The 23,368-nt window shown below is 38.7% G+C and overlaps 1 protein-coding gene across 1 annotated transcript in view; it reads left to right on the forward strand.

The window, feature by feature from the left end:
* sipa1l1 (signal-induced proliferation-associated 1 like 1) overlaps positions 1-23,368 on the forward strand; it is a 121,369-nt gene that overhangs the window by 9,867 nt on the left and 88,134 nt on the right. Inside the window, 1 exon segment of the mRNA XM_030128224.1 lies at positions 1,734-1,894. The gene's annotated coding sequence lies outside the window, so the exon portion shown is untranslated.

Raw genomic sequence — 23,368 nt, forward strand, 5'->3', positions numbered from 1 at the left:
TACGTATGACTTAATATTGTTCATCAACTGGACAATTAAGTAAAACATTTTTTTTTATTAGCCACATAGCCCTGCTACGTTACTTATCTTATCTTAGATTAGACAGACCTTTATTGATCCCTTGGGCACAGTCCTTAGGAAATTGAGGTTCCAAAAGTAGCACAAGACTAAGCATACACAAGAAAAAAAAGCAGTACAATAGCGTAACAATAAAACATAATGTGTGCACACTTGAAAACCCTTGGCCTGACTTATCAGTGCGTGGCAAAGTTTTTGGACAGACGGACGGACGACCAACTGATGACAATACCCTACGGCCAGTTTGGCCGAGGGTAAAAATAGTAGTGAAAAAAAAAAACATCATTGCACATTGGAAAGTACTCGCAGTAACAAGTGGCAAACCAGTGGTGATAATAATAAAAATAATAAATAGCTTGTCATTAAGCAATCAGAACTCCCGTGCCTCTAACAGTCATAACATTGCGGTAAAGATTCCTCCACTGTGGCCCATTTTGAGTCCCAGTCTGAAACTTGAGAAGCACAGGTCTAGTAGAGACAAAATCTCATTCAAGTTTAGTTTAATACAAACCTCTTACTCTAATTCCACATACTTCAGTTAAAATAATTAAAGTGTGCAAGTACAATCCATTTACTGAGGATCATGATTCATTTTCTGTATCACACACAGCCCTGTGGAATATTTGACCATCCTCATGAGGCTGTCCTACCCTCAGATAGAAGTCTGTTATTTCATATGTGAATTAGTTTGGCAAAAAATATATTAAACAAGAGCAATGTCATTTATTTCACAAGTGGTTTTTGGATTATCTTTTATGGAGGTGCACCCAAATTTCATTGTATTGTATTATTATCTTTTCTTGTCTTATAAGTTGTCATTATTTCAGTTTTGGAAAAGAACATCTATATTTTGTACCTTTTAGATTGTAATGAAGCTATTCTATTTGAATAGTCACAGAAGCTGGCAGTGCACTAGCCTGGCTAGCCATCAGGTTTTGTCAGTATATTCACTACTGAAAAAACAGTCTGGAACTGGTCCATTCGCTGTGAATATGCCCGATCCATTTTTTACCGGACCAGTCACAAGTCTTGGGGGCAGATGTTTCGCAATGCGTCACATGCACCGACTTCTTTTTGTCGGTTCCAAGTTTGCAAATCTCTACAACTGTTGTCTGTTGTTTGATTCAAAAATAAGGTTTGAATTACACATTACACCCTGTATTCTTAAGTTTCTCTGACAAAAGCGTCACGTCCGTCTTATCTACGATTGGTTACTCGGCGCCTGTTAGTCCCGCCTTCATATTTGGATTCAACCAGATGAATTTCTCATCGAGAAAGACAGATGGCTGGCTAGGCTAGCAGTGCACTGGTTCTGTTAGTTGTTTTTGCATTCATCATTTAAGGATTTCACTCATTTTGTGAGCCCAAATTGTCAGTCAGCCTGTACGAGTCACTTTGTGCCACTAAAAAAAAGGAGACTGCTTAAAAAATAGAGTATGCCGTTGAATTGAATCACTGGCTAATGTACTCACAGAGCTTTAGTATAATGAGGTAAGCTAAGAGGCTCCTGAAATAAAGGACAAAATCTATTCTTGAGGTTTGACTTTCTAGTGACGTTTCAATTCGATTGTGAGAAATTCTTTTGTGTAGCATCCCCATAGGTCATATATGTGATTTCCTTAACGGGCTGCTGCTTTTCTTGTGTGCCGCTGTAGGGAATCAACCACTGACGACAGTCGCACAAGTAAGGGAAACTGGGGAACGGGATTAAAGGACGACATATCCTGGTCATTGTTCATCACTGCTGGATGAAGCTGCTGCTCTGATCTAAAGGAAACTTGCTGCTTCAAGTCGAGAAAGCCGTCATCTGTTTGGAGTAAGTTTTCTTTTTTGATCAAATGCGACGTATTCTCCCCACGGTTCATAACACAACAAGCTGACTTTGAACACAGGCCTCATTTTGTGTGATAAAGACGAAACGAGGAGTGTTGTCTCCTTCTGTGTCGTAACACACATTATTGATGTGCCAGGGTGTGAAGAGGTGATTCACAGAGAAAAATCTGCCTTTAAAGTCAACAGGCTTTTTGGTTTTTTTCCCAGCCTTGAAATTGATTCATTAAGTGAGCTGTAATTGACAGTCTCTGTGATTTCACTGTCAGTTTGAGTTCTGCTCCTTGGCTGTAATGCTCCACTGAGCCTCAACAAACCAAACGGATAATCTTGTGGCCATGTTGATGTCTCTGGTAATGCGGCTGTTCAGGAGTGGTTATGTTAAGACACCGACACAGGGATGTGGCTTTCCTGCTTGAGAAGCTTTAAAAAGGCCAGTTAATAAAAGGGAATGTGTGAGTTGTGTAACTGTGTATGGCTGGAATTTTATAATGATAGAAGCCTTCTGAAAAGGAAAACAAACTCTGAAAATATAAAGTTCACAGAGAGTTATTTTGATAGTGTTTTTGCTTCAGTTTCTTTTTTAGTTTTTTTCCACCAGCTACTTTTCTGTTCGAATAGGTCTATGTGTGGCATGTTTACCAGTTTCACATTTGTCTCTATAATATTTACAGCAGTGTTATTGTAATGTATAAAAGTAAAAGTCAGTAACACATTTTATTAGAAAGTGCACAGAGAAAGAAAAATTACAGAACAGATAAACACAGATAACGCACAAACATAAGGAACATAAAACAAAGTTAGAAACGCATGAGTGTACTGAAGTGATAACATTGATTCATAAAAACTTATAAAATAAAGTTGTAACATTATTTTATTATACTCTTCATTGTTGTGTATTTTTGTTAAGATTACTTATTGTTAAAATCATTGTAGTTAGACTGCTTTAAATTAATTCTTCAATTCTTAAAGGAGTGATATTTTGCTTTTTTTAATGGAATTATACATTTTAAAACATTTCCCTGTGGTCTACATAAACTGTAAATGCTATGCTTGGGTCTGAATTCTTCATTAATTTAACTCCACAGGTCCATCTTCAGCAATATTTCTGAGTAATGACACGAAAAAAGTCGTTTTTGAGCGCTGGCCCTTTAAATCCAAATGAGCCACTTCACGCCCCACCCCCTCCAGGTTTATGGCTGTGCTGCTCTGTCCCGTTCAACCAACAACTGAACTTTTTAGGTAATCGGCTCGAAGTTTGGACATATTTTCAGTTTTTACTACAACCGCTGCTGCTGACAATTATGTCTTACTCAGAGAAATGTTTGTTGGAAATCTTTACCTTAAATTTGCAAATGCAGTGACGTCACTAGTTATAGACGTAACAAATTAAGCAGGAATTGAAACGGGTTGTAGAAATCCACTCGATTTTTGCCAGAATGAATATAAAGATAGCTTTGCAGCACCTGGAGGGTTCAAATTCAAAGTTTATGAACCGTTAAGGTCCAAATACACAAATAAATGTGCCAAAGACTAATAAAAGTGGGTTTAGCAAAATATGACCCCTTTACACTGTCAAGAAAAAAATTTGGTGTATTCACTGCACCTTATTAATGTCACTTTAGTGAGAAAAGTTGGATAAGGCACATTTGAGAAAAGAGCTCTGGTAGATTCATAATGAAAACATTGTGCTTGTGTTTACGGGTTCCACGGAGGTCCAGGATTGTGCCAGGGGAGGTAAACACATAAATCCAACTTGATTTACTGAAGGCGGCAGCAGATTTTGGCTGAACCCCGCAGTCGTCCTGCTCTGCCGATCCATGTACTGTCATAAGGCCAGAGATTATTCCATACTTTACTAATAATGTGGAGTTCCTCATTGTCACGTGTTGGATCTGAATGCACCGCTCATTTTGTAGTGGTTTTGATTAGAGTTCCTCTGAGCTGTTGTATTATGGGACATACTACAACTGCAGGTTTGGCTGAGTGACCTTTGGCTGCTCATGTTCACGTGTTGGGAAAGATACTGATCCCAAATCATTAGTTGTGTTTACATGGACTCATATATTCCACTAATAATTGGAATAATAACCCAATTAGAAGAAAAGAAAGGAAATCTTATGTGACCTCTTCAATCACAAACACGCATGTTGATAAAGATACTTGAATAGGCTACTCCTTTCTATAAGAGGACACTGTAAAAATAATATAAACAGTAAATATAATTCTTGCTGTCTGGTTGGAATAAATATATAAGTAACATTATACGGTTGATGGGCAGAAATATAGCAAAACAAAACTGGTGCTGCTAAAGCTTTTTTGCGGAAAGATTCAAGAAGTGAATGCTGTGGTGTTGAAGCCTCCAAACAATGATTTATACAAGTACGTGTTTGAACAGATGAAAAAGACTGAAAAAAGAAAAAAGTTTGTTTTTCATATATTTCTGGATGTTATAACAGATTAGAGAAGACAATATTTCAGGCATAATAATGCAAAATACGTTTTTTCAAGCTGATATTTTTACTTTTTTTTTTTTTTTTTTTTTTTTTTTTTTTTACCAGCAGTACAAAATCCCAGTGTTTTTAAGATCTGTATTAAAGTTCCTGTCCACTAGGCTATAGTTTCTGATGTAATTTTTGATGGCAAAAGTTTCATAATTACCTCTCAGTACTTTGTGATCGGGTCAGAAGTTCATGACAATTTTCTCACCTCTTGGAAAATGAAGGCGAGTTACAACCAAAGTTTTCCTCCGCTGTCTGGAGGATTAGGTTGCATATCTGTCTAGAAACGCTTTATTTTTTGCAAAATTCTGAACCATTTTATTGCAGTCCACATCCTTACTGTACATCCATCTGTGACAGCTGTGGTATTCTCTGAGAAGCAGAGTTCAGAGGTTGGACCAGCTCTGATGGTAATTCTGCACTTTCTTTTGATTTGGGTGAGGAGGAGAGAGTTGTTTTTGTCACTGTAGTCCTGTTTACAGCTATAATGGATAATTGCGTTGTTATTTAAGTAGTGTTTGTGATGTATTCTACTGGGACATGACATAAGCTAAGCCTGAAAATTTGAGTTGCTTCGAAGGGCACTCCAGATGATTTTACTCTTAATCAGAAAAAATGAGGCCACAATGCCCAGGCATAGAACATCTGGCTTGCAGGTGGTGGAAACTAAACCCAAAACAGGAAAATGGCCTGTCATGATCTGTAGTCCACATTGCAACCTCTGTGCGCACTTTGCTCATCCAAGAAGGGGAGGGTTTGGCATGGAAGGTGATGGCCTTGAGAGCCAGAGTAGGGTTTCCATTCTTAGGTTTAATAGATTTCAGGTTCAAGGCTCTTAAAAGCCAAATGTTTGGTAAAAATGTGTCAATCTTTCACTAGGTTTAGCCTTCAGTTTAAGCTGAATGTATAATGGTGTGCGGTGGAATGCGTGTGAATGCAGTGTGTACATAATAGGGCTGACCTCATCGTTTCAAACTTCATCTAAGCTCAACGTGCTGGAGAACAATGAAATCTGCACGCCCCAATACCCCCCCCCCCCCTCTTTTCACAGTGTTTGTGTGTGTTTATGCCCCCATCTCTGATTTGTGTATTTACCTTGTAGTTTACAGAGGCTGTTAAAATATTTACCCAGAGTTGAACGGGTTAATGATTATTTGGACTAGCAGGATTTGGACGCGCTGGGCTTTAAACACTGAGACACCAGGTCCAGTGGGCTTTGTTTGTGATGTCAGGTGGTGAATGGAGTCCTAACCCTCTATGGATGAGCTTTCTGCTAGTTAATATATCAATATGCGTAGATCCGTGCATTTTTTAAATTTTGTTTTATCATCCTTACATAGAAATAGAGTTCATTGCCATTTGCACAGGTACATTACAGTACAAGTATATTGGAATTTCTGTTGCGTTGAGTCAAGGAAAGAAAACAGTAGAAAGAAAGAAATGTATCATACTGTACATGGTAAAAAAAGCACAGGTAAAATATGTATAATAAGGCAAAAAGATCATAAATGATGATAATACATTAATTAGTCACTCTAAATCAACCGTAGATGTGAATGCCAGTAGTTGTTTGTCTGTATACGTCAGCCTTGTGGTGCATCCAGGGTGTATCTGGCCTTCACCCTGTAATAGCTGGGATAGGCTCCAGTATCCCTGTGACCCTCTGGAGGATAAAGTAGTTCAGAAATGAATGAACGATCATGCTCTAGAATGTTTTTCTTTTGGTAGAATTTGATAATACGAAGAACAGCCAAAAGATTGTCAAACAAATATAATACAAATACATCTACATAAGCTCCATTAGTCTAAACATGTTTCCATCTGTAGATTCCTTCTTTGTAGAATTACTAGGGCTGTACTGTGCATCTTGAAATGATAGCATTTGTCTGAGGACTTTTTGACTCTCCCCCATATACAGCTAAACTAGAAAACATTCCAACTCCCCAAACCTTCACCCAAATGAAAACTCCTTGAAGGTGATCAAGAGGAAGATGGATAGTCACACACCATCAGAACCAGAAGTGGTGTAAAGTGTCCAGTGGTGGAGAACATGCCAAGATGAATTAAAACTGAGTGAAAAGCAGGGTTATTCTGTCAAATACTCATTTCTGAAATCTTCTAAAGACTGAAAACACTGCATTTTTTATGACTAGTTGTCATCTTCTGCAAATAAATCCACTAAGTAGCAGTATTTGTATTTGAAGTTGAAGAGAAATGTTGTCAGTCAGGCAAACTTTGGAATGTAAACAATAAAGCTACCAATTCATTTTTACTCCTCGGCCAACTTCAGGCTGAAGGCGTATTGTAATCTTTTTGCCATCTGTCTCTCTGTCTGTCCGGCAGTCTGTCTGGCTGTCTGTCCGGCCGTCTGTCAACAACGTAATGGCATTATCTGAAGAATGCATTGAGATATCTGCACCAAATTTATACTATGGATGCATCTTGGCATGGAGCAGAAGCCTACTTTTTTATCATCAAATGGCCTTTGTGCAGTTATAATATTGGAGTACTTTCAAATATACAGGGTGGGGAAGCAAAATTTACAATATTTTGAGGCAGGGATTGAAAGACAGTGTATGACCAATTAGTTTATTGAAAGTCATGAGAATTTATTTGCCACAAGAAAATTGACATAATAGAGAATGTTTTTATTCTATGTGTCCTCCTTCTTTCTCAATAACTGCCTTCACACGCTTCCTGAAACTTGTGCAAGTGTTCCTCAAATATTCGGGTGACAACTTCTCCCATTCTTCTTTAATAGTATCTTCCAGACTTTCTCGTAATAGTTTTGCTCATAGTCATTCTCCTCTTTACATTATAAACAGTCTTTATGGACACTCCAACTATTTTTGAAATCTCCTTTGGTGTGACGAGTGCATTCAGCAAATCACACACTCTTTGACGTTTGCTTTCCTGATTACTCATATAGGCAAAAGTTTCTGAAAAGGTATGGATAATAGTGTTAGGTATGATTATGACATCAATATATTTTTGGTTTCAAAACAATTGACGTAGTGCCTGCTGAGAAAAAACAACTAAATGTTCATTGTAAATTTTGCTTCCCCACCCTGTAAATATGTATGTAATAAGTTTTACACACAGACAATGTAATCTAAATTCTAGGGAAGTAACTTTCAACAGAATCTTACACTTTATTTGGCCCAGGGGTATTAAAAGTGCACAGCATGTTATGTTTTGTCTTTATTTACTATGAATTCTTTCTTTCCAGAGCTGTAGTTGGTATTTTTGTTTTTAAGTACACCCTGAGCGATGTCCTTCTTGTCATTTAGACATGCTGTAAAAACTTGTGATTGAAGGGGAAAGTGGCTGTGACCTTGTATTTCTGAAACCCTCCACACCAAAGTCTTTTCCTTACACCTGTTTCCTCTGTATCTTCCTCCTCCGTCGTAAATCGCTGCCATGTTGCCCAGTCACTCAAATGGAGTGGGCTGCTCCGGGGCTTTAGAGCACTTTAAATGGTCATTGGAGGCGATTTAACACAAACACTTTGATCCGCTCCAATGGTGTTCTGATAGCTAAGGCTTCCACTGGGTTTCTCCAGCTGCGAGGTGGAAGTTCAATCTGTGGTTTATGGGTGGGAAGCCTGTGAGCGTGAGCAAGCTGCTGGTTTTCATTAGGAAGCAACTGGTGCATGGGAGGGAAGTGCTGCTTTCTAATGACAGTAGGCCAGTGTAAAACTAATGCGTCATCAACCAGGGCCCACAGGGTTGTTTTTAATGAAGTGTCTGCCTGAGCATCTCATAAAACACTTGGAGAAAACGGCTATGGTTGAGGAGAGTTTGAAATGCAGGGTATCGCAACAGTAGATCTCCTTTATTGTGGTCTCACCTCTGACATACTTGTTTGAAGAAGGCGGACTCTTTTTGACACTGTTTAAGGCTCAGGGAAATTTCATTGGTTCTTTCTGACGTTTAGCAACTTTTTAAATGCATTCTCACAGTTTTACCAGAAGTTTGGCACTTATTCCCTCTTGCATTTAAAAACACAATTATCTCAAGAACAGCTCAACAGAAAGTCTTAAAAAGTGGCACAAACACTCATTTTGACTCAAGAATGAGCTAATTAGAATTTGGTGGCCAAAGGTTGAAGTCACTGTAGCATCGCAAAAAACATTTTCAGCCATGACTTGAAACTAATAAGTGCCATATCTGATTAAGATGCTTATGTTGTATGTTTTAACCCTAACCCTGAAGGGAAATAATTTTTCCATTTGATGTGAATACTCTTGATGGCCTCCTGTGAGCTGTGTGTGGTATCTGGGGACCAACTCCAGGTCTTCACCATAATAATAATAACAATAATAATTCATTGTATTTGTATAGTGCTTTTCATAGAACTCAGAGACACTTTACATACAGCAGATAAAAACAGAAACCATACACATTAAAAACAGGTGCAAAAGGCAGGTATACGAATATAAAACAATTAAACATTAAAATGAAACATAACCATACCATAGTCAAGGACACTGACAGGTGAATTAACCCACTATATGTTTTTGAAGGCAGGGAAGAAGATGCACAAATGTCCTGTGGTGACCTTTGATCGAACCCAGGACGTTCTTGCTATGATGCGACTCTGCCTACCACAGTTCTACACCTACATCCTTAAGTCGTTTTCACACCTAATAGTTTTGAATAACATATTCTCCTCCTCTCCTGTGGCGGTGCTCCATCAAGACTTACTGATGGAGACGACAAGACAAATGATGATCAAGAAACCTCACTCACCTCTATAGGTTAATGCAGGGCAACTTCCATTTTCACCACATGAAAACAAAACATGGAGCTGTGATACCTACGTTTTTAGGAGGACCAGAGTTTGCTTCACATCTGCAACAGAGTTCATGTTTGCATTCACACCTCCCAAGGCAAACCAGACTTTCTGAACAAATGAACTAGAATTTGATTAAACAGGGCTGTTGTGAATGCGCCCTTTGGATAGCCTACCACCTACTTTGCCTGTGACTGACTCTGGCCTTGGTAATCTTCACTGAAGGCATTTGGGGTGAAAATAAGGCATATGTATATGTGTGTGTGAAATGATGCTCTGTACTCCTCACATCAGGTATTTTAGAGTACCACTGTGCTAACTCCTAAATAATAACAAGTCATAATTTTTCTGTTTTAGTGCAAAAAAGTACAGTTACAGTATGAACATTTTTACATTTACAAACTATTTCTCAAGAAAAAAATAAGTGCAATTTTAACAATGTTATACCTCAGCTTATAATTAACACATGTGCTTTACAACTTACACATCTACAAAGGAACAAAACATTAAGCAACAGGCATCTGGAACTAAAAATATAATATATAGCGTTAAACTTCATGATCAATGCAACCTGTGGGCTGGAACGATCCCTTTCAAGGGCCGATTTTAGCCCATGTGCCTTATATTTAACACCCGTGCTCTAGAGCAGTGTTTCCCAACCTCTTTGAGCCACGGCACATATTTTATATTAGAAAAATCACAAGGCACACCACCAAACAAAAATGTCACAAAAAGTATATTTATTGACATATTATGCACATCAGAACACACCGCATCTGGGTGGATCAGGCGCCACATTCAGTCGTACATATCTATATCACTGCGCTCACATACGGTACCAATCAGGTGAAATTGGATAATCTTCCATGGCACACCTGATGATTTCTCACTGTACACTTATGTGCTGTGGCACATTGGTTGGGAAACTCTGCTCTAGAGCCACATCCAAAAAGACCAAAGTGTACAGAGGCTGCCAGTTAAAATGACTTGTTCCTTTTCTATTCTTTTATTAAGTAAAATGTCCACACACTGTATGCTATATTTATAGCAAAGTGTGTGGCTAAAACATGGCTGAAGCAGTGGTGTCCCAAATTGAAAACAAGCACAGTATCTCCAAGAAACATGTTCAGTCCTGTGACAGGTGCAGCACCCCTCCCTGTAGCACTTCAATGCCAGGCAGCAGCACTGTATGTTTGTGTGCAGATTAATCTTGATATGCACACCACAGTAGAAACTTGATTTAATGTTTGTTCACATGTTCACTAAATTCTGAGGAATGTTTTAAATGGGCAGCAACAAATAAGTAATGTGAAACCATTTCACAGCTGGTGTTTACATGGAACGAAATTTCCTTTACTTGAGAATGCACCTAAATTAAAAAGTAAGCCGTTCCAGTTCAGCCAGTGTAAAAAGTTAGCTCGTAGCCCTGCTGTTTATAATGTTAGTAGTTAATTGACAACACAGATCCACAGTGCTTATGCTTCATCAGTTTATTAAGTGTTTCTCTGTAAAAGACATTTAAGTCTGATTGTGAGATGTTGGGGTACAGACATGACAGGGGACCCTACTATTATACATCACTAGTTGGTTGGACATTGCGTCCTCTACCTGTGATGAGAACAGTATCTGGAGGGTTATAGCTCAAAGCACCACTGGTTCTCATTGCTTCCTGATATGAGATTCAATAAGCCAATGTTGCCTGGCAACGAGTGCAATTCCACTTTTGGCAAGTATTGCTTAGTAACAAAATTTGTTTCCAAGAAGTAAAAGCAGAATCACTAGTGGAATCAATGCTGTATACATGCCTGGAATCAAATATTCAGTTTGGGGATTTTAAGTAATACATATGCAGTGTTAAATCAAATAATTTCAGGGCCAGGACTCTGTGACCTTGGTAAACCTCAGTGTTTACCAGAAAGAATCTGACCCACACAGGCTACATATGTGTATTTTGTTCAGCTGGACCAATTAGAAAAGACAAATTGGTGCAGGATATCTATTAATATTTTTAGCTGCTTGACAACAGCCTCTGTTAACATGGGCTTGAGTTTTTCAAAGCTGAAACCTCCATGAACATAGCCACAGACTGTGTCAGTACTGAAGCACTCTTGTCTCACAATGCACCTCTGCCTGCAAATAGCCAATGGTGCACTAGTGGGAGGTGGAGTAGGAGGAGAAGGGTGGTGTGAACAGGGCCTGCGGGGGTGGTACTGCATTACATAATATCAGATGAACCCAGCTGTGCTGTGTTGTTTAGCCCATGGGTGAAGGGGTGCAAGCCAAGCAAACTGATGTGTCCACCTGCGTTCACCACAGTAAGGTACAGGTCAGTGAACAGATTGACTCCAAACAGACTGATCACATGCACTCAGCAAATTGAAATGGCAAAACATGGAACTACCACACCAGCACCTCTCACCCTCCGGCTCTGTGTTGCTATGGTAGCGAGGTTGTTGTGTTGTCGGAAACCTTGGAGTGTAATGATAATGTGGGGATGTAACAGTGGTAATTAGAAGCCATTTTTCTTTTTTCACAACTTAAAGCTCCCTCCTGTGGCAGTCTCTTATCCCCAGAGCCACTCTTCAGTGGAGCAATGCACCGCAAAGAAAATTATCCTTTCATCGTGTGCTGTAAAAGACAACAGCTTACACGACTACGAGTGCACACTATCTTCTTCCCTCATGTTGGCAATGTGTTACATAGTGATTATGGACCAGAGTTTCTGTGAAGACTCAGTTACTGTTAATTTCCCCAGCCGGCTGGTGTGTTGCTTTTGGCAGGGTTTCTGTGTAGCATCAAGCCTGAATAGAGACTGAATAATACACTACAGGTGTCTTCCAGGAAGGATCGTACCGTCTATTTAGAAAGCCCACATCTGAGTCACACTCATTAAAAGCTCATCGTGCTGCCCTCCCAGGCCTCTATAATTAAAGAAAGGAGCATCTGTGTTTTAGCTTGAACTTTCTATCTGTCATATGACCTCCGAGCTCGACAAGAAGACAGACAAACAGATGATTTATCACATAGACGATATAATAGTTTGTTTTGAACAAACAGGCTTAAACACACACATTGTTATTATATGTTTGTGGAAGCATCAGCCAAAAAAATGTATCACTTACAGAAATGATGGTAATACCACTGAGTGTGCTGTGATTTTTATTATTTTTTCATTTTTTTGGACAGTGTCTTTACAAGTCCAAATTTGAAACTGTGTTTAAGTTCTTGGTGGTTGCCGTTGCTGTACATGAGCTTTCATTAGATAGCTATATAGGGGCTGTATATATTGATGCAGTATAGATGGATGACAAATAAGGCATGAGGGGCCAATGAATGCTTTAATGAGGATGAACATATTGATATTTTACAGTGCGTGTTACAGCTGTGTTAAATGCAGTACCAAATTACCATTCCACAAAATGTGCCCTCTTCCCTCATCCCTACACTACAGTTAAAAGCGACCTTGTCAAGGTGCCCTGAAGCTGTTCTCACAGCAACTGATGTCCCACCGCCTTACAGAAGCACTTGACGTTGATTTTATTTATTTTTTTCTCTCTATTGTCACTTGTCTATACCCTTCCCCTAGACTGAGTGTATACATATAGGAGAAAGCCACACAGACAGCCTTCAGGCTCTGGGTCTGGAGTGATTGATGGATGGTACTAGGTTTCAACAATCTGTTCAAAACTGGCTGAAGACACCAGCGGGAACTCTCCTGGATTCCCTCTGCGCAGGCTCTCCCAGCTTTAACCATTTTTGGCTCCTCTGACAGGATGGAGATCTATCAGGAGGCGTCCATGCAAAACATAGTAGTTTGCCTTTGGCACTTATGGCCTTCACCCAAGGCCAGGCCTGTCATAATTACATAATTACCTGCCTCCGTTTGCATAATTGTTACAATCATTCCTTCCACATGTATTAACCTTACTCTTTGTCTTAACAAGTGGACTTCTGCATCTGGCCATTTTGTAGCCTACTCTTTCTTCCTTTCTAGACAAGAAGTTCAATTACTTGATCGTCCTTAGCCTTCTCATCCTTTATTTCTCAAAACAGTAACTGTGGGTAGCACATCTCACTCAGTGAAAAGATGAATCAACTGGAGGAGGAGAAGTGAGTTTATGTTTTGACCCAATCATAATTTTGTGGAGTTGTATGTTTACCTAGAAAGTATTAGCTGTCATTAACTCTTACTTATGGACTTCCGTAATGGATAATAAACAGCAGGATGTTGTATTTATTCAACCTGCCACTAACAACACCCACTGGTCAAAGTGAAAATAATGTTGCATATATTTTGCATACACGGTGGTCGAAATCCCTAGTAATGTCACGAATCAAAAAGCGTGTAACTGAATCATTCTTACACAGATGTTTCAATATTCTCTTGTAGAAATCAGTCTGCTTAGTTTTTATTTAGTGTGTTTTCTGAGCTGAAGCCTGTGCTGCTGCAATTTGAAATCATGTTCTCTGAAGAAAAAACAAATGAAGAAAACAGAATACGAATGCAGAAGTACCCAGACACAAACTCACTAAGTGGACCGATAGTGTTACCACCACAAAGATATGATAGTAAAGTAGCTAACAAGCTAATGTTAACATTGTAAGCCTGAGTATAATCTCAGTCGGTGAACCTTTTTACTAGTGAATAGACTTGGATTTTCTCTGCAATATTACCTTTATGAATGACGTGAAACATGTCAGACAGCTGCAGACACATGTTTTCATGATGACTTTTCATTAAACATGCGACACAGGACTCGGCAGTTTAACACTTAATGTTTCCTAATTTCACTTATGGTCAAGAACACTAGATAGAAATGTACTATGAAGGTTCTAAAGTGAAAGTTTGATAACAAATTTGCTTGAACTAGAGGAGAGAAAATGCACTGAGCAGCACAAGGTTAATGAAAGCAGATTGATCAGACCGATAGAGTAATGGCAAATTTCTATCTCTGTGTCCGCAAGATTGACAGATGTTCTTTTAACCATATTACCATCTTGTTGCACCCATTCTTCTTCTTGCCACAGAGGGGAGGATTAGTGCAACCAACTGTTTGTCTTGAAGCACTTAACTTCCAAAATTAGGCAAACACATTATCCTCCTGAGACCCAGTAAAGTAAATGTTACGGCTTTTTTACATTAAATAAATGCCTCAATTGGAAACTGCATAATGCAACAGTTTTTTCAGATACTTTTTTTTAAAAAATAGAATGTCCTTTGCAGTGGACAGCATTTAATTTTTTTTTTCTCAGCAAAACTCTTGTTCCCCACAGAGGACAAAAATGCATTGCTGGGTCTCAGGAGGTTATTATGAACAAGGAAGAAGGCAAACACATGAAAAATGTATTTTTCTATTCCAGTGCCAGTAAATAGTTATGTAGTGGTGATATATAGACCGAAGAAGAACAAATAAAACAAAACGACTACTTGTATCACAATTGACAGTTAAAATTTCAAGATTTTGGCAGACTTCTTTGGAGCTCTCTTTTAGCCCTTCAATGACTTTAATAGAGAATAATGAGACAGAAAAATAGGATAGGGTGAAACAGATAGAAAATTGAATTAAAATGAAATAAAAAATGCAGCTCAGTTATACACGCAAAGAGGTAAAAGGCCATAAAGAAATACCAGTTGAGCAGTAGCAGTATTCAGAGTGATGAGCATGATTGCATAGCAGAGGGAGGGAAAGATGAATCTCAGGAAGATCCAGCCCCCACACTTAATTGTTTTGTTTTGCCAGGAAAAGCCCCAGATGCCTGTAGTCAAGCAACGGCTTGACCCTTTCTCTGGTTGCGAGCCACAGGGCTGAGGGCACTGCTCTGAAAGCTTAGCAGTAGGCCTTTATTTCAAGGCCTTTTCTCTTTTGTGCCCCTTTGGGAGGTGCAAAGCCTCACATCTGTCAAAGTGTCACAGAGCTTGTCGTCTACTGGCTTCCCCTCCTCCCCTCACATCCCTTATACCAGCGACTACCCAAGAACCCCTTCACACTCTTTCTCACGGCCATTAAACATGCACTTGTCGATCTGTCCCCTCATGTTGTGACTGATGGCTCCTAAGACATTTTCCTTTGGCCTGATCAATGAATGTGCAGCTTTTGTACCTGGAAAAGCTGTAACTATGCATATTTTCAGTCCTACATCAGCATATTTTAGTGATTAATGGTTTAGAAGGAATTTCAGTCAATCAGCAAATTTTCAACATGACTGGTGTGGCTCATGGGACTGGACACACAAACCATTATAGTTGTTTTTCCAAACTACACATTGGTAAGATGATAACATAATACAAGATGGATGTTTTCTAACAGCCAGATAGGGTTTAACCCATAAAGACCCAAACAGCCACCAGCAACCAAAATCACCTACTGATGTAAAATGTTTAATACCTGGTGATCCACTAATTCTATCACTCCGTGTAAATAATTAGTGTTAAATGCAGTTTGTCATCTTTTCATGGTCATCAGATATGACCCATTTAGATGTTCTGATGCTCCATAGTGAACATGGAAACACTGTCATCTTCTACATCATTGATTCACCAGTAAAACCCATGGAGTTGGATTAATGACAGTGGATGGGGACACTTGGTTTATGTTCAGTTAATGATAGATTTTACCAAAACAGTCTTTTTTTCTACAGTTTTTTATGTTTTTGATACAATAACCCTCAACCTTACTCTGGTGCTTTAATGAACATCTACATGATCAGTGAATTAAATATAGGAAAATACATGATTTTCACTGAAAAAAAAAAGCAAAATACAGAGGATAATATTTTAATTAATGGTGAAAAATCTTTTAAGAAAGGTTAAATCTAGAGAAAAAAAAATCATTCAGGAACTGCTGCAAAATTACCACTGGGTCTTTATGGGTTAATTATAAATGCAGCTTCACCTTTATTTCTGAAGTTTCGTTATGCTGCTGATGTCCAGTTTATATTTGCTGTTATTATGTCTTGCCAATGACTGTCAGCATTTATAAGGTAGAACGCCATCACCAGTCAAAAAACGTTCTTCCTGTTGTTAGAAGTTTATTTACCATTGATAGTTAATTGGTTTACATAAGCTGCTCATCCACCCTACTTCACAGAAATTGTCTTAGTTTTACTTGCTAATGGTGCTACCTGGGACTATGTCTGGTGCTTCCAGATAGTTGAAAGCATCAGCATAACAAAGAAGAGTGAAAACAAGCCTGAATGCTTTAAGTATGTGCATCTGTGTCTTCAGATGTTAGGGCTTAAAGAGTTGGAATAAATGTTTCTCTCCTGCTTGTATTTACTCTGATGTTAGTGCAGTGTCTCTTTACCTATGAAACTTTTCTTTCATGTGAAGGAATTGTACCTGGCTGGTTGTCTTCACTCAAATATCCTGACTTTATATCCAATGATGTAACAAACAGAAATCAGATCATACCATTAAGGAGACATAGGATTAAATTAAACTGTAAAGATGAATGTCTGTCATTATATAAAGCTTCATCTGGTGTTGTGTATACACAGAGAGGCAAGGCACATGGTTATGCTATACAAAATACACCACAATATCCTACAATTTGACAGATTGTTCTGAAATACACCTCAAGACACATAGCAATGTGAATATATGAACACGTATAGCCAGTGTGATCAAAGTAAAGTATCAGTTTTAGGCTAGAACTCCCACAATTATTATGAAATGATCTCAGACAGCTGATTATCTTACATGGAAATCTTTGTCATTCACCTCTATAGAAAGAAGTGGATCAAACAGAAATAACATTTTATTATCGCTTCCACATCTCTCCTTGTTGTTTGACTGTTATCCTTTTTTTAATACTTGCATTCTTTATTACTTTTTTCCAAACATATTGCATCGTCACACATCAAATACTAACATTAGCACACTGGTAAATTACCCAACCCTCCTGCCCACCCACCTGTAACCAGAAGTTGTCCTCAAATTGATATAGTGGCTTTTTATCCCGCACACATCAACTTTGATTATCCATGAATATAATATATACATACACCATAAATACCTACACGAGGAGTCTAATCATAATATACACACATACAAACATAAGGTATGTGATCATTGCCTTCTCAGTGTGAATCCTCTTGGCCTTTAGTCTTTGAAATCTTAAGATTCCAGGTATTTGCTCCATTTCTAAAGATATTTTTCTGTCTTGTCCTGCATCCTATATGACATTCTTTGATATGCCGCTACTTTTCCCACTTCCATCTTCCACTTGTGGAACAGAGGCTCTCCATATTTCTTTCAGTTCCCCATGATAATTTGTCATCCAGTCATTAGACTGTTGATCTTTTAATGACATAACCTGTTTTTCATGCCTTTCTTCTTCCGTGAGTTCAGTGAAGAAGTAGTAGCTTTGTGGCAGGTTTATTTTGGTTCTGTACCTGGTCCAATTTTTCAGGAATGAGTTGTACATATTTAAGTAGTACTGTGTTTCTTGAGTTCACTTTTTAGGTACCTATTTTGATTCTAACTTAATGTTAAACTGTTAATCAAATTTTCATGTTTTACCCCTATCAGTGTACAGTAATTGTTCTACAAATTCAATGAAGAAATGGTTTAATAGGCCTCAAATTTCTTCTGTTATTTGGAACTTCCTAACAAACAAAAGCAACTGTCTGACATGACACAACAGCCGAATTAAAAACAAGCAACTCATTGCAGCCAAGCATTATTTCTGAATGGAAGCTTAAAGGTTCCAAATGAGAGCAATCATTTCAAGTGTTACAGGTTTGAAGGTTAACAAGTGCAAATAAATACCAGCGTGACTTCAGTCTGTATCACTTAAAAAAAAACAACAAAAAACACTCATTTTAATTTCAGAGTAGGACCCCCAAAAAAAGATCTTTTTCTGCTCATTTTTTATTTCAAAAAGCTGTCACAACATGGTCAAAAATCTATGTTTTCTATTTATCTCACTTTGACTCGCCTCCTACATGTTGGCTTGCCACTGTTCTTCTGCAGCAGTTGGCAATGCAGTTCAAAGGTACATAAATGCCACCCACTGTTTCATGCATCATGTCACGTGAGAAGGCGCTAAACAGTTTTCCTTCCCAAATGACGTTTTCTTATTCACAGCCCAAGACCTGGAACACATCAATTACCAGACTTGTGCATGTTGTAAGCCTACATGGTTTGATGAAGTAGTCCTATTGTGATGATTGTGGGCAGTATTGTCATTACATGTCTGTGTTTTCATTTTGTTTTGATGAAATGATACAAGACTTTCATATAAAAAATTGATGGGAACCTTCATTTTGCATGTTTTATATAGAACCACTCTCTGCAGCATGTCATTGAACCCAAGTCATCACCATACAAGAGGTTGTGTTTTTTTTAGGCCATATCTTCACTTTGATGACACTAAATCCCTCTATCGTTTTTGAATTGTAGTCTTTTGCAGTCATATAATTGAACAGATTGCTTTTCTGATCACACTTGCCATTTGATTCATTGTACAACCCTGGCGTACAGGTCACATTACTTGTTGACTTACAGCTTGTCGCCCACATTAACAGATTAGAGCGGCCACGCAAGTGTCATGAGAAGTACATGTGACACCCCTCGCTACAGCAGTGCATCACATAGAAAACAGGAGAGATGCTTATTTTTAATGTGAGATTGAAAAAAACAGGCAGTGATATTCACACGTCATAGCATCATAGCAGCGCTATTTTACTCCAATGACAACTTTCACTATAGTTTCAGTGTCTAGATTATATTTGAATGTGTCAAGGACAAGACGGAAATACTCAGATGTGGTTTCTCTGTCTTTGTAGCTTCAAGGCTGAACCAAGAACTTGAACTCTCAAGGTAAAATAAATTGTATTGATAGCCATTATCAACATTGTAGAAAGTATGGGTGGCTGTGTGTTGCTTTGTTGTGAACAGTGACACAAGATCTATCAGTGCAGTGATGTAGGCGGTGTGTTGGAGGTATGACATTCCTCTCATGGTCAAAACCGTGTTGTTCTCTACTGGTGGACACTTTTTTTTTACTATTGCTTGGCATTATACACTGTGAGCGCTCTCAAACCTACACATACGTACCATTCAAGGTGAGGAATGATGTTTCACTTTATTTCATTAAGCATAAAATATCTTTAATAGCTGGCTGAATAAAAGATGGAGTAATAAAATTCACCCTGGAGACTTCCAGGTGTAGAAGTAGTAGTAGTAGTAGTGAAATGAGCAGCAACAGTCTTTTGGGTGACTTGGCTGTGCCATGGCTACGCCTGCCACGGCTGTTGTTTATGGTTTAAAATAGTGAGCAAAGAAACGAAGAGACTGAGGGAAGAAGCTAAAAAGAAAGTGGCATGTTTTTGTTGTCAGACTGTTGTGGGCTGGAGTTTTATGAGCTCTGGGGCCTGGGATGTGGTAGCAGTGATTTATAGCTTTCATTATTAAGGTTATACCAAACTGTTGGTTCCCAATAGGCATCGGACAGACCTACAAACACAGTTGAGGCCTGCAGTTAACCAGATTATGGCCAGATAAAGGCTCAGAGCAGTTTTTTTTTCTGAAGTGTAGCTTTGACAAGGAGGATTAAATGTTAATTCTTCCCCAGGTCTGTATTAAGAGGCGAGTGTGGATGGCTTTTTCAGACACACTTACACTGAAGCACACAGACATGCAGAGGTACACCCTGGCTCTAGCAACCTGAATCTTTGATATTTGTGCTTGTCCTGATTCTTGCTGTGAAGTCTGGAGATGGGGAAGTGGAGAGAATGGAAAGGTTTTTCCAGTTGAACTTGTGAACTCAAGTTGGGACTTTACAATTCTCTTACCATTTGACGTTTTCTTTTCCCTCAATCTATCTTTTTTTTTCTCCTACTCGCTGTTGCACATTTTTGGTCTTCAGCCTTTTTTTTTTTATCCACATTTTCCCTTTTTTCCCCCCTACTCTCCTCATCTCACCTTCCTTTCTCTCCCTGTCTGTCGAGTGTTGACTTCAGTCCTGGTGTGATTTACAGTCTTAGCAGAGGATCTGCTACTTTGGTCATGCTTTCCTTCCACCACATTTTCTCAATTCTTCCTCTGTGCGCAGATGATTCCCAGGCTTTTCAGGCACATACAGATTTTCTTCTCTTTGCTGATTCTTTCCTCCTTTCTCCCCCCACCCCCTTCCTCCTCCACGCCACAGTGAGAGTAAAAAACAACCACAATGCTGCCATGGCGCTCTACTCAATACTCAGTAACATTGCGATTAAAGTTAGTTCTTTCAAAAATTGCACAAAATTGCTTAGACACTGACATGTAAAAGCATGTCTGTTGACTGCCATGATGATAGCAAGTCAGAATCTTATGTGGCCATTGGGTGACCTCCTCCTGGCAAGTCAAGGGCTTCACAAATACCTTGGCCCGTCAATGCTAAACTGGCCGTCATTGCAAGCAAACACACAAGCCAGGTTTTGCTGAATAGCAGCTAAAAGAAGGCCTAATCCAGGCTCCACTGAGAAGAAGGTTTAACCGACAAATAGATTTGATACAGCGGCTCCGCCAGCCTGTATCCCTGTTTTCCAAAGGTTTGAAGAGTGTGGGAGAGGAAAACTGAGGCTTATGTCCCCATGACAGAGGAATGTGAAAAGTAGGCAGCTGAGACATGATACGGAGCTGTGGCCAAGACAATGAATATAGGTTTAGAATGGGCAGAAAGTGAGGATAGGTGGCAAAGGAACAAAGCTGCTTATGCTGGCTTGCAGCAGGAATGCTTAGACAATTTGATGCACTATGAGTTTCTGTAAATACTCCAAGTTCCCTTCCTTCGGCTTCATGCTCTATGCATCTTTAGTCCCGTATATATCTTGACCTAACCCACACTTTGTTGACTCATTCCTGCACTGTGGGGTATTCTCTTAGCATGGGGTGTGAGGTTGGTATTTTTATGGCCCGTTAAAATAAGGTGTTGATTTTATATTGGTACGGGCAGCTTTTTTTCTTTTCACACTCTTGCTGTTTGTAAAGCATTGCCAGCTGAGGATTAGAGCCCAGTCTTGGGTAGAGTGGGTTACATAAGAAGTGCTTAAGAGGTGCTAATTATTCTTCCAGGTGAAATGTTACCTCTGAGCAAGATGGGAATTGAGAACTTAATAGCTCATGTGGGGAAAACTTTTTTTTTTCTAAAAGTAGTATAACTAACAGATTGCATTGCAAAGTTTCACAAGCATATTTTAGTCCAATTGTATTCATATTAGTTAATATTAGTTCGTTGTTTGGCTTTACACCAGTCTCCAAAGGAGGAAAACCTGTTGTATAGAAGATTTAGTTCGAAATTATTAATATTGAAGAACTTCAAAATACTGCTTCATTTTAAATAAAGTGGCTCTTTTAATACTTAATGTTTCACCGTCATTGTTATGGTTGGGAGTTAAGTTCAGAAACCCTTTTTTTTTCTTGTCACAAATTTTCAGGAAGGTAAATACATGATTTTGATGTTGTTTGTCAGAAAACCAATAGCCTAGTATGTGGAATCAGTAGTTCAGAGGATGGAACGGACAATGTGGAAACACTTCTCGATTCCCATCCCTTGTTTCCATATTGGTATTATTACCCCTAGAGGCAACAAATTAGACCAGAGTTTACATTTCATTTATCATATTAGTTTAGTCTTCTGTAAAAGCTTGTATGCTCATTGAGCATGAAATGAATATTCCAATTTAAATCTTCTTTTGTCTCTCATCATAAATCCTAGGATTTCATAACATCACTTGCAATGATTCAGTCATAGCAGGCTGCAGATTGTACATAGTCTTCTGTCAGTTTCCTGAAACTCTTAAAAATGCATATAATTTCATAAAACATCTTCCGTGTAATTGTACAATGGACATGGCCTGACAGTCCTAAATTTGGGACTATAGGTATGGAAAAACACTAACTAGGCAGGTTAGTGACACTTCAAAGTACTGAAAAATGGATGGCGATAATATTTGTGCTGAACTCTTTGTGGGATTTATTGAAAGTTACAATACAAGCAGTAAGAGTAAATGTAGTCTTATCTTTGAACGTCAGGATCAAATCTGTCTTAATGCTTCTTGTCTCCATTGTAGGTCCCAAGAAGGATTTGGTCTTGAACTGGGAGGAATCACTGACTATCAGTAGCTGACTAGGGAGCGAACTCACCCCTTAAATCCTCTACGTTCTTGTGAGTCCAGCCAAACATCTGGATGTTGTCTGTTTTACGACCTGCAACTTGAGCTAATGCTCAGTCTGAATCCAGTGCACCACAGCATGATTTGTATTGTCAAGCTGTCTCCTGAAAAAAAACTAGCCAAAGTACACATTCTTCTTAATCACAGCCTTTTTTGTCATATTCAGCTTTGTTTTATAGCCAAGGAAAATGGTTGTAACGTCTCAATTGGGCAGTAAAATTGCAGGGACTCGACTTGTGAAGTTTACAAATAATGTGTTATTCTGATTGAATTTGAAACTGTTACTTCTATCTAATTTAATGTAATGTGAACCTGAGAGGTCAGAGTGTTCAATAACATATTATATACAAAACCAATTTTCCAAAAGTCTGTTTCAAAGTAAACTTCCCTGTGCCTGGAAGCAGCGGTCAGTGCAAAAGCATCTTGAGCAGCTTGTGGTTTTGACTTAGCCAGCTGTGACCTGTTTTGCCCTTCACTTTTTCCCTTTTTCAATGGTTTCCCAAAACCTGCATCTCCTTTTCATTTTCCTGTTTTCTTTCTTTGTGCTCTCACTGAAAGTCCTTCTTTTTTCTCTTGGCTGACTTTGCCCTGTCATGACATTCAGCAGATTCGCGCTTTGTCTGGACCATTTCATTTCTCTCTCTGGTCAGCCTTCAGTGTGTCACTGAACTGGTCAGAAGTACAGCTTCTTGTACTTCCCCGTACAAAGCTTGATGGGTTATGTAGTTGTTTTTTTTTTTTTTTTTTTTTTTTTCAACCCATTGCATTCTTCAGACTAAATTACTTACAGTGTTGAATAAGACAGATAGATAACACTGTGTTTTGGGTAACCTGGAAAGCTTTAGCTTTTTTCCTCAGAGAATAGTTTAGATTTATAATTAAACTTGGCCATGTGGTTTTATATTTAACTCCCCTGTTTCATGTGAACCCACTGACTTTGGCCACACTTTACAAATGTGTTGAAACACTGCTCACAATCACTAATAAGTAATATTCCCAGAGTGTAA

The sequence above is a fragment of the Sphaeramia orbicularis genome, chromosome 24, assembly GCF_902148855.1.
Source record: "Sphaeramia orbicularis chromosome 24, fSphaOr1.1, whole genome shotgun sequence".
NCBI lineage: Eukaryota > Metazoa > Chordata > Actinopteri > Kurtiformes > Apogonidae > Sphaeramia > Sphaeramia orbicularis.